Raw genomic sequence first — 11,418 nt, 5'->3', positions numbered from 1 at the left:
TGTTTAGCGAATCGTACGTAAATCGTTCGGTAAAAAGTTTGTTTATGTTCGTTTATTTATTAAACGAATAAACATGAATAATATTTTGTGTTCACTTACTTAAATGAACGAATATTAACAGAGGGTTCGTTCATTCATTTACGTTCGTGAACGTTCGGTAATATGTTTGTTTATGTTCGTTTATTTATGTTCGTTTATGTTTGTTTATTTATGTTCGTTTATGTTCACTCGTTTATTTTCGTTTATGTGTGTTCATTTATGTTTATCACAATCTCTCTAGATCTATTTAAATTTTTAAAGCCCAATAAAATTTAATTTAATACCCATAAATATTTTAAAATTCAATTAATTTTAAATACAAATAAAAAAAACTCAAAACAACTAAATAAAATATAATCCTAAAATTGTTAGTAAAGAAAAAAATATATTTTCATTTATGTTCGTTTAAATTCATTTATTGTGTTCGTTTACGTTCGTTCATTTGTGTCCGTTTCTGTTTGTTTACATCCATTCGTTTATGTTCGTTCATTTGTGTTCGTTTATAATTTAAATGAACGAACATGAACAACCACGAACAAGCTACATTTCTTAACGAACGAACACAGACAATAAATTTTTCGTTCGTTTATGTTCGTGTTCGTTCATTTGTTCGGTTAAAATTAAACGAACGAACATGAACATACCCAATTCGTGTTCGTTCGGTTCGTTTAGAGGCCTAATTGTCACCTCAATTCTTCTCTTTAACGTCATTAAAAAACCAAGCTTGATTTCAGCAGACTAAACAATTTAGAAAACAAAATACACAAATAAATATCATTATTAGTGATGATAAATAAGAAAACATGACAACACATTGATAATTTTTTTGAAAAAAGATTAAAAAGACGACTATAAATACAATCTGAAAAAAAGAAAAAATTGCAATTTTTTTGATGTAAATAGATACGTTAGTTTTATTGAAATGAGAAAATATTTAAAATTACAATTAAATTCTTAAGTTAAACAAATAATTAGAATACTTTTTTATAAGCATTAACACGGTAAATTAGTTACTCGAGATCATACAAGAAAAAAAGTTAAAACTCATAAAAAAACTCAACCAAAAGACAAATATGAACAAATTTGATGGGGTCCACTACCTATGTTTTTTTATAATTTTAAAAAATACATGGGTAAATACTAAATTAGACCTTCTAATTTTAGTTTATTTTGATTTTGCCCATCTCATTTCCTCTGGCTAATTATACTTTACCCCCTCTCATTTTAAATGGTTAATTATACTTTGCCCCCTTAAGCTAGTATCATTGCTCTGTCCCTGCTGACCGCATCAACAAACGAACTATAACAAGAGATTAAACTACTGAAAGACTACCGACAAACTCAAATAAGAATCGAGCGTCGTGAGAAAACTATCTATGATTGTAAATCGCATATCCAAGTCCAATATGAGGATTCAAAGTAGGGAATATCAACATGATAACAAATAAGTGTCATCCAATTTAGTCGATGTGATGTCTAATCCAATCTTGAAAAAATTAAAAGAAACGGCTAAAAGACCAAAAACAACCATAAAAGTAAAATTATTAAAAACTAAAAAACATAGGAAAAGCAAATATGATATATAAGAAAGTAAATGAGAAATAAGAAATATATGTGATCGACGACCAACATCAAGGTTGATGTCGCCGATAGTCAAATATATATATATATATATATATATATATATATATATATATATGCATAAAATAAAATAAAAACGATGATCTTTAGAGTTTAGAAAGAAAAAGGAGAAGAAAAAAAAGAGAAAAATGAGGATTCTTAAAAAGTAAAATATATTATAAGAGTTGAATTTAAAATAAATAAATTAAAATTTATATTTAGAGAGATGAAAAAGAGAAAATGAAGAAAGAAGAAAAAATAGTTGAAGAAATATAAGGAGCCTTATAAACTTTAGAGAAAATAACTTCAGTGACCGAAAATCCCTTATAATATAAGATTTTAACCAATTTTTTTTGGATTTGCCAAAATGACCAACAAAATCGCAATGCGATCTCTAAATCGCAACGCGATCTCAAGTATCCCAAATAAGTTTTCAGATTCGCAACGTGAATTCTGACTATCGCAATGCGATAGTCCAAATTCGCGTTGCGATAGTCCAAAATCATTGCGATAGCACTGTTCACCGTTGCGATAACACTGTTCACCATTGCGATAACACTGTTCACCGTTACGATAGCACTGTTCACGTTGCAATAGCACTGTTCACATTGCGAATTTGCGATAGTATTGTTGTTTCCTGTCCAGAATTATGCAAAAAAGCTTCAAACTTGGAATTTTTTTGTTTGAATTCTCTTTATAAGGTTTTATGATAGAATATAATATTTTAAAAAATAAAAATAAATTTTATAATGTTTATTTATGATAAACTATAAATTTTAAATAATATAAAATTAAATAAATATAAATTCTAAATTAGCTATGATAGAATAGAATATAATTATTTATTTATATTTAATCTCTTAATTTTCTTGCTTTTAATTCACCGTCAATCTCTCTTTCTTTCTTTCACTCTTTTTCTCTTCTTACGCTCGCAATATCTACATCGATCTGATCACAAATAATTTAATTACAAATGATCTCTATTTCACATATTTAGTTTATAAATCTCTTTTATTTACAGATCAAGGATTTTAGTTTTTTTTGTGCAATAAGTCTCTTTAATTTCTTACAAAAATTGTTCAAGTTTTTATCTTATTTTGTACAAATTTTTATCTTGTTTTTGTAATTTTTTTCCTTTCAATGTTATTTTTTCGTCACTTTTCGAATTATTAATGGATGCTCAATTATTTTTCAGCATATTAACTAATTCCAGATGATTCTTACCTGTCGTTGATCATCACAATATCTCTTTCTTCCTATATAAATTCATACACCATTAAAGAGAATTCAAACAAAAAAAATCCCAAGTTTGAAGCTTTTTTGCATCCTTCTGGACAGGAAACAACAATACTATCGCAAATTCGCAATGTGAACAGTGCTATCGCAATGGTGAACAGTGTTATCACAATGATGAACAGTGTTATCGCAATGTGAACAGTGCTATCGCAACGGTGAACAGTACTATCGCAATGATTTTGCACTATCGCAACGCGAATTCGGACTATCGCAATGGTGAACAGTGCTATCGCAACAGTGAACAGTGTTATCGCAATGATTTTGGACTATCGCAACTCGAATTCGGACTATCGCAACGCGAATTCGGACTATCGCAACGCGAATTTGGACTATCGCATTGCGATAGTCAGAATCGCATTGCGATTTTCCAAATTCGCGTTGCGAATCTGAAAACTTATTTGCGATACTGGAGATCGCGTTGCGATTTAGAGATCGCATTGCGATTTTGTTGATCATTTTGGCAAATCCAAAAAAAGTTGGTTAAAATCGTATATTATAAGGGATTTTCGGTCACTGAAGTTATTTTCTCTAAACTTTAAGGTTGGGATGGTGAGTAGGATCGCTTGTCTACTGTTGATTTTTGGTAAATATCCCACATTGGTTTTGTATAAGGAGGGGAAATTCCTTTGTTATAAATAGAGCCCTCCTCCTACTTAGTTTTGCATCCCACAAAAATAAGCTTTCTTCACTATTAAAGGCTATTTGTACTCTTTCTCTCTTTGTAATATTTCCTCTATTAGTGAAATATTATTTTAGTAGTGTTCGAGGAGGTAGGCATAATTTTGGCCTAACCTCGTTAAATTTTGGTGTTCTCTTTATGTCTATTTAATAGCTATTGTCGGGGTATAGTTGTTGTTAATTATTGTCCTATTAAAATTACTTGTCTTGGTAGTTCTGTCTAAGGAAAGTGGGTTTTAAGAGGGACCATTGTGACCCCTCCTCTTTCCTGGAAATCTACATTGGGGTGATTTTTAGTACAATCGTTTTCACACTAGTCATCTAGATAATAGTTTAAAGGTGAATCTGTTATTAGTAGAAATTAACCCGAATTCCACAACATCTACTTATTATAAGCAGACCTCTCCTTTTCATTAATGAAATTACATTCTTCCATGGCCAAGGGGGAATTAGTGTAGAAAGTGATATGGGTATTAAAACAAGACAAAGTAAAGAGACGATGAATAATATATTAGACTAAATTTGTATGAAATATAAAATGTACATATTAAATATTACTTTTTTTATAAGAAAAAAAGCTTGAGAATTGGTTTAGTAGTTCGATGCTAAGATTTCTTTACCAATGCCTTGAGTTTAAGTTAATTATTAAATAAAAATTATATAAAATTAATTTTAGAAAAAAATAATTTTTGTTTACATGTTATTATACCGTGTCAGCACCTTTATATATATATATATATATATATGGTACTGATATATCAACGTATGATGTTAAGTAAGTTTGTTAAGTCATCTTAGGATATTATCAGGAGTTAACTAACAGTTTTTACCTGCGAATGTGTCACTTTGGACCAAAATAAAACGTTAAGAGTTAAAATACTTTAAAAAAATAAAGGTTAAAATGATTATTTAATCAAACACTAGAGACATTTTTTACATTATGTATTTTTTATATTGTCTAATATATTTTTTAAATTGTTATATTTTCTTATAATTTTAAAGTTTATATAACCTTTTAAATATATATATATATAAAGTATTTTTATAATTTTACTTTTAAAATGTGTTAAAACTTTTCATCTGTTTTAAATTTTTGAATATTTTAAAATATTGTAATAAGTTTTTGAATGTTTTTAATGATTTAATAATATAATTTTTATAATATTTATTTAAAATTAAATAAATCCTTAAATATTTTAAAAAAATAATTAAATTTCTTATTCATTCAAGTAATCAATTATATATAAAAAATCACGTCAATACAACTAACGCGTATATCAATATAATAACAATAAAACTATTATATTGATTTAAAAATTTTTTTAGGAAAGACTAATTTATATTTAGGAAAAGACTTTATTTTTTAGAAGAAAAAAAAATCAAGAATTTAAATAAGTTTTTTTATTAGAATCGAGTTTGAATGATTCAAATTATATGACCGGCAAGATTATTCTAATACTTGGATAGAGTAATTCATAAGTATAATTAATTTCTTTATTAAAAATTAAATATATAATTTAATTAATTTAATATTTTCAATTAAAACTTAAACATAAACCCAAGTATAAATAAGCAAGATAAAGATCATGGCCAAAATTCAATACCATAGTTTTTTTTTTTTTTTTTGGAAAACGAATCTTATCAAAGGAAATTTATACCATATAATTCATGGAGGGAGAGGATTGAATTTAAATTTTCTTTAAATTAAGAATAAATAACTATTCTTTTATATAATTATATGTATTTAATTTATTAATCAATTAACTCAGATCAAATACTAAGGGGGTGTTTGGATGGGGGAATGTGGGATTCCCATGGGAATGGAATCCACATTCCCCCGTTTGGTTAGCTCGGGAATCCCATTATAGGTAATGTAAGATTACTAATAGTGAATTTTTTGGGGTATATTACCGGGAATGTCATTACCTCCCTTTCCTTAGGTATTGTTGGATTACCGGCGTTTTGGACTAAAATGCCCTTAATTTTTTTTTTCTTTCAAAAATACCATTCTTCTGTCATTAAATAATAAAAATTCTACGAATGTTAAATTACAAATTTATCCTTAAACTATTTTAGATTTATAAAAAAATTCTATAATTAAAATTTTATATGAAGTTCAGGGGTTAAAATAAAATTTTACCCTTTCATTAAACCTTTTATATTTTCAATTTTGTAAAAAAATTATATAAATTTTATGAATTTAAATTTTTTAAAGAAAATATATAAATATTTTCCAACTTGTTAAAAAAACAAATATTTAATAAGGACAATTTGGTCAAATATATATTCTAATAATCTTTTATTCCTTTAACCATACACGGTAATCTTACATTTCTGCTAAGCCAACCAAACACAAAATACAACATTCTCAGTAATCTTATTTCCTGATAATCTTACATTCCCACTGATAATCTTACATTCCGTGAACCAAACGTACCCTAAAGTTTAATAGAAAGTGATCCTCATAATCCAATAATATATGTATGAATATTTCAGGATGAACACTAAAATTTAATTTTATATAATTATTTATTCATTTATTATTAATATTCATATAAAAATTTTATTTATATAATTCTATAAAAAATATTATTAATATATATTTCCACCCATAAAATATTTGTAAATCGGTCGCATTCTCACATTATCTATTAAAGTTATCATGTGATGAAGTTATAGAGTAAAGATTTGGACTTTACCATGTTTTCCTACGGGCACGTGCTTTCATGACTTCTTTGCTACACACTCAAAGAAGCTTAGATCGTCATAGGTAATTTGCTTTATTTAGTTGGTTTGGATCTTCCATATCATTTGATCTCATTCTTTCTTCAGATCCTTCCGAAAAGGATTTGTTTCTTTCTTAAAATATAAGAGATTGTTTTTTTAATATATTTTCTATTACTGAACTCCTACAAAACAGACATTTTGGTTCTGTTATTGAAGTTGAAAGCAAGGATATATCTTCACCTGAATGAACCCACCACTGCATAGATTGAAAACCAACATCTTTGCTTTTGATTTGATTTTATATTTTCATCGCCACCAAACTCTAATTACATTCATTGATTTGGTTATTAAATCACACAAAAAGGGTTCCTTTTGATTTTGCAAGATCTTTTTTTGGGATCATAAACTCTTTTTTTAGGTGGGAAAATGGGTAAGGTTGCAGTTGGAATTGCGGTGGTATGTGGGGTGGCTGTGGCAGCGGCCGCAGCCGTGGTGGTTCATCGGAGAAAAGAAGTCGGGGAAATGGTGAAAGTAATGGAGATAGTGAAAGATTTTGAAGAACAATGCGCCACCCCTGTTTCCAGGCTGAAACAAGTGTCGGATGCCATGATCGTAGAGATGCATGCCGGCCTTGCCTCTGAAGGTGGCAGCAAACTCAAAATGCTCATCAGCTATGTCGACAATTTGCCGACTGGGTATTTCGATTCCTTTCCTTCGTTTATAAAACATGAATACTATGTATTTGTTGTTGATTGTATTCTATTCACTAAGGATCAATGTCCATTCATATAGTGCTTATGTATATGTGTTTATGTAAGGATTTTGCATCAGCCAGTCTTTATGGACTTCATCAATTTTCGAATCATAATATCTTGTTTAGAGATTGTGATCAAGTCCAATAGGGACTTTGGTTGAGATTGTAAGCATTGTTCTTATCCTAAATCAGGCGAGAGAAGGACTGTTTTATGCATTGGACCTTGGTGGAACTAATTTCCGTGTGTTGCGACTGCAATTGGGAGGGAGGGGTCGTGGTATCCTCAATCAACAGTTTGTGGAGGTTTCGATTCCTCCGAATCTGATGACAGGAACTTCGAATGTAAGTGCTTCTGCTTTTCGATAAATGAGGGAAACTGGTTGATGCATAATAAGGAGGTCTCTAATGTCTGATAGGTGATCTTGTTGATTCAGGCATATTTGATTTTATTGTAGCAGAACTTGCTAAATTCGTTGCTCAGGAAAGCTCGGATTATGAACCACATCCTGGTAGGCCGAGGGAGCTTGGTTTTACCTTCTCATTCCTGTGATGCAAACATCCATTGCTTCTGGCACACTTCAAGTGGACAAAGGCTTCTCCATAACGATGCTGTCAGTTGCTTGTTATGAATTCATGTTTTGGGAAGCTTAAAAGTGTTTGATTTTTAAATAATTCATGTACCACTTTAATGCACTTCACTGCTCTTTGGGTTCGATATTTTATCCTCGACTTATATTTCTTTACTGTATTGAGAGCTGAATTGGCAGGTTGGCCAAGATGTGGTAGCAGAATTGACCGAAGCCATGGAAAGAAACGGCCTTGACATGCGTGTTTCAGCTTTGGTAGGCTTATGTTATGTACCTTTGTATACATGAAGTCGAAATGTGAATGCTTTTCATTATAGTTACTCTACCAGGTCAATGATACTGTTGGGACACTAGCTGGAGCTCGGTTTGTTAACAATGATGCTGCTGCTGCTGTGATCCTTGGTACTGGATCAAATGCAGCATATGTTGAACATGCAAACGCGATACCAAAATGGCACGGTCCACTTCCCAGATCTGGAGAGATGGTTAGTTGTTCTTTAATTGCTATTAGTGAACATTCTATAGCTTCGAGATGGTTTCTTTCTTTCTTGGTGTCCATACAAGTTCATGACTGTTTATTTAGGCGTACGATGAAAACTAAAGTCACTATTGGTATTTCTCTGAAGGTCATCAATATGGAGTGGGGTAACTTTAAGTCAGCACATCTTCCATTATCAGAATATGATCTCGAAATGGATGCTGAGAGTTTAAATCCTGGTGAGCAGGTAAGTTTGTAATTTCGTGCTGTTATGGTTCGTTTAGCTTTTGCCTTCTCTTTAACATTATTTGTTCACCTTATATTCCTCTGATTTGCCACAGATTTATGAGAAGGTATTGTCTGGTATGTATTTGGGAGAAATCGTCCGCAGGGTCCTATGTTGGTTGGCTCAGGAAGCCGCATTTTTTGGTGACACGGTTCCACCGAAACTTAAAGTGCCATTCGCATTGGGGTAATTTCTTCATGCTGTTAAAGGATTTGATTCATCAGATGAAAATTTTGATCAAAAAATTTTAAGTTACAACTTATCCGTAGTGGCATGTCTGATTTACGGAAAATAAAGAGTTCAAGTAAATAGTTCATAACAGCCACAGGTTGTTTACTTTAGTATTGTGTTTGAGATCCGCAGACTAGTAATATTCGAGCCTTGTTAACTTGCAGGACACCTGCCATTTCTGCCATGCATCAAGACACTTCCCCTGACCTCAAAGTGGTATCTAATCGCTTTAAAGACCTTTTCGAGGTATACTTTAATTTTGCCAAAATTGTCGGAACCTTATTCTTGATCATTGAGACTTGGTTACTGAAGTGTACCATTACAAACCCTTGTTTATCTTTGTGTTGCAGATATCAAATACCTCCCTGCAGATGAGAAAAGTAATTGTCCAGATTGCAACATTGTCGACACGCGGGGCACGCCTTGCATTAGCCGGGATACTAAGTATTCTGAGGAAAATGGAAGGGATACGATCAAGGACGGAGAAACAAAGGACGGTAGTAGCATGGACGGCGGACTATACGAACACTATACAGAATACCGTAAGTGCTTGGAGAAGTGCCTAAACGAATTGCTCGGAGAAGAGGTGTCGGAAACCATGCACTTCAGCTTTCAACCGATGTTCTGGCATTGGAGCTGCTCTCCTTGCCGCTTCCCATTCACGGTATCACGCGGGATGACTAAAGAACTGCTTCAGCAACTTCTTTTTTCCTTTTACGAAAGTCATTTTTTTGAGAAATTCTTGGCAGATTGTTATTCACCATTCGCGTTTTCCTTCTGGTGGTTTAAAGTGGCTAATGCTGCACCACGACAATAATTACGTGCGGCTCGCACATAAATTTGATTTATTTCTTTGATTTAAAATGATTAGATCTTAAATTTGATATTCATGTCGAATATATTTTGGTTCAAACATATATTACATTATAGAATTCAACTAAATTAAGTAGTTGAAATTAGAAGTTTCTAATGTGGACTATGAATGAAAGATGCATTTATTGAGGAAGTGTCACCTGCTCAATTTTGTTGGACACGGTTGAAAATTGAGGTCAAAATATTGATGCTATAAAATATGTACTTTAAATGGAGGAGACTTTAGTGAGAGAAAACGACATGTTGATATTGGCAGAGCGGTCCGTCCGACAAATTTAGAATAAGAAGCAACTTTGAATCATGTCATCTTGAAACATGGAAAGAAAATACTCTACTTTGAACATATAAGCTGTTGAATAATGGGATAAATTATAAGATAATTATCTTTAATTTAATATGTTTTAAATTAAAATGAAATTCATGCAAATTCTGATTAAAATTAAACAACTCTAACTGGAAGAGATGGGTCTCAATGATTTTGTTCCATCTCATACAAAACAAAGTCCGTTTATAAATTAAAAATATTCTGAAATATGAATGAAGGTAGAAAAGAACAGCACAGGATGGAGGCTTGACATATTGATTATATTTGACCAAAGTGCAGAGTTTTAAAAAAAATGAGTGGAGGCTGCCCATTGCCTTCACTTGCCTTCTCCCTCCATGAACCTTTCCTTTTGTTGGAGTCCAAAGGCTAATGAATGTCCATGTTGAATTTCCTCAAACCAATTCCCACTCACCATACATCTTCTATGTATTATTGGAGCTTTGAAACTTTTTTAATTTCTACTTCCAACTCCATATGCTATTACTGTACTATACTCAGGATGGACGTAAAATTGTATATTAGAGATACGATTATAAATTTAAGGATACAAAATTATAAAATTTTAGAGGAATGCGAAATTAAATTAGCAATTGAAAATATCTAAACTATATAAGAATTTAAAATTTTCAAGAGTATTGCCGCGCATCCAACACCCTTCAATTCATCCCGATTATACTCAAACAATATACCCTATCATTCAAATTGAAATTAATATTTAAATTACAAGCTATAGTCCAAAAGAGAGGAGACTAAAATTTCAAAAAGCATAAACCAACCACAAATTTCAGTATGTGCAAAGAGAATCTAAATACAGGACCACTCGGAATGGTCGACCAATTCTTCATGTATGGGATAAGATGATAACTTTTTTAAAAATAACAATTAATCTTTTATATCAGCATTTTATTTAAGTTTAACATGTTATTTTATTAAATTATTTATAAATATAAGATTCGGATTTTAATTTTGTTAAATAATATATATGCTAAGGTTATTCGCTTTCTTCATCTAATAATAATAATAAAGTTTGTATCAGGGGATCATCGTCCAATGTCATTATTGTGGTTTTAACCTAATGAGAAAAAACCTAACTTCCTAAAACCCCACCATTACGTAACTTGTTTTTCTCCCCATGAAACAACAGCTGGGAAAAACTATACCTACATATATATATATATATATAAAGAAGAGAAAATTATAGGAAAAAATGGGATAAACTCGCAAATATAAAAGAAAACACAAAGCCTGGAAAGCTTTCACCTTTCAATGGGAACTCATCAAGCTTTTCTTTCTGCAAATCCCCACGCCGACGCCGGTTCAGCGGAGCATACGGTGAAAAAACGCAGCCCGTATATGCTTATAGTTTTCATACTATACGGCTTACATATGTAAATGGCACCAGGGTGAAGCCAGGCAGGGAAAAAAAGAAGAATATAAAGGTAATAACTTATAAGCTAGCATGTTCTAACATGTTTGTATTTTATCCCTATTTTAATATCTTGATTTATTTTAAATTATCAAGAG

The 11,418-nt window shown here is 31.1% G+C and overlaps 1 pseudogene; it reads left to right on the top strand.

Moving 5' to 3' along the window:
- Positions 1-6,753: 6,753 nt before the first annotated feature.
- LOC120125356 lies at positions 6,754-9,376 on the top strand (annotated as a pseudogene).
- The last annotated feature ends 2,042 nt before the right edge of the window (positions 9,377-11,418 follow it).

Source organism: Hibiscus syriacus, unplaced genomic scaffold, assembly GCF_006381635.1.
Source record: "Hibiscus syriacus cultivar Baekdansim isolate YM2019G1 unplaced genomic scaffold, ASM638163v2 tig00110430_pilon, whole genome shotgun sequence".
Taxonomy (NCBI): domain Eukaryota; kingdom Viridiplantae; phylum Streptophyta; class Magnoliopsida; order Malvales; family Malvaceae; genus Hibiscus; species Hibiscus syriacus.
The sequence above is the reverse complement of the archived record's forward strand: the minus strand, read 5'-3'. Positions and strand labels throughout refer to the sequence as shown.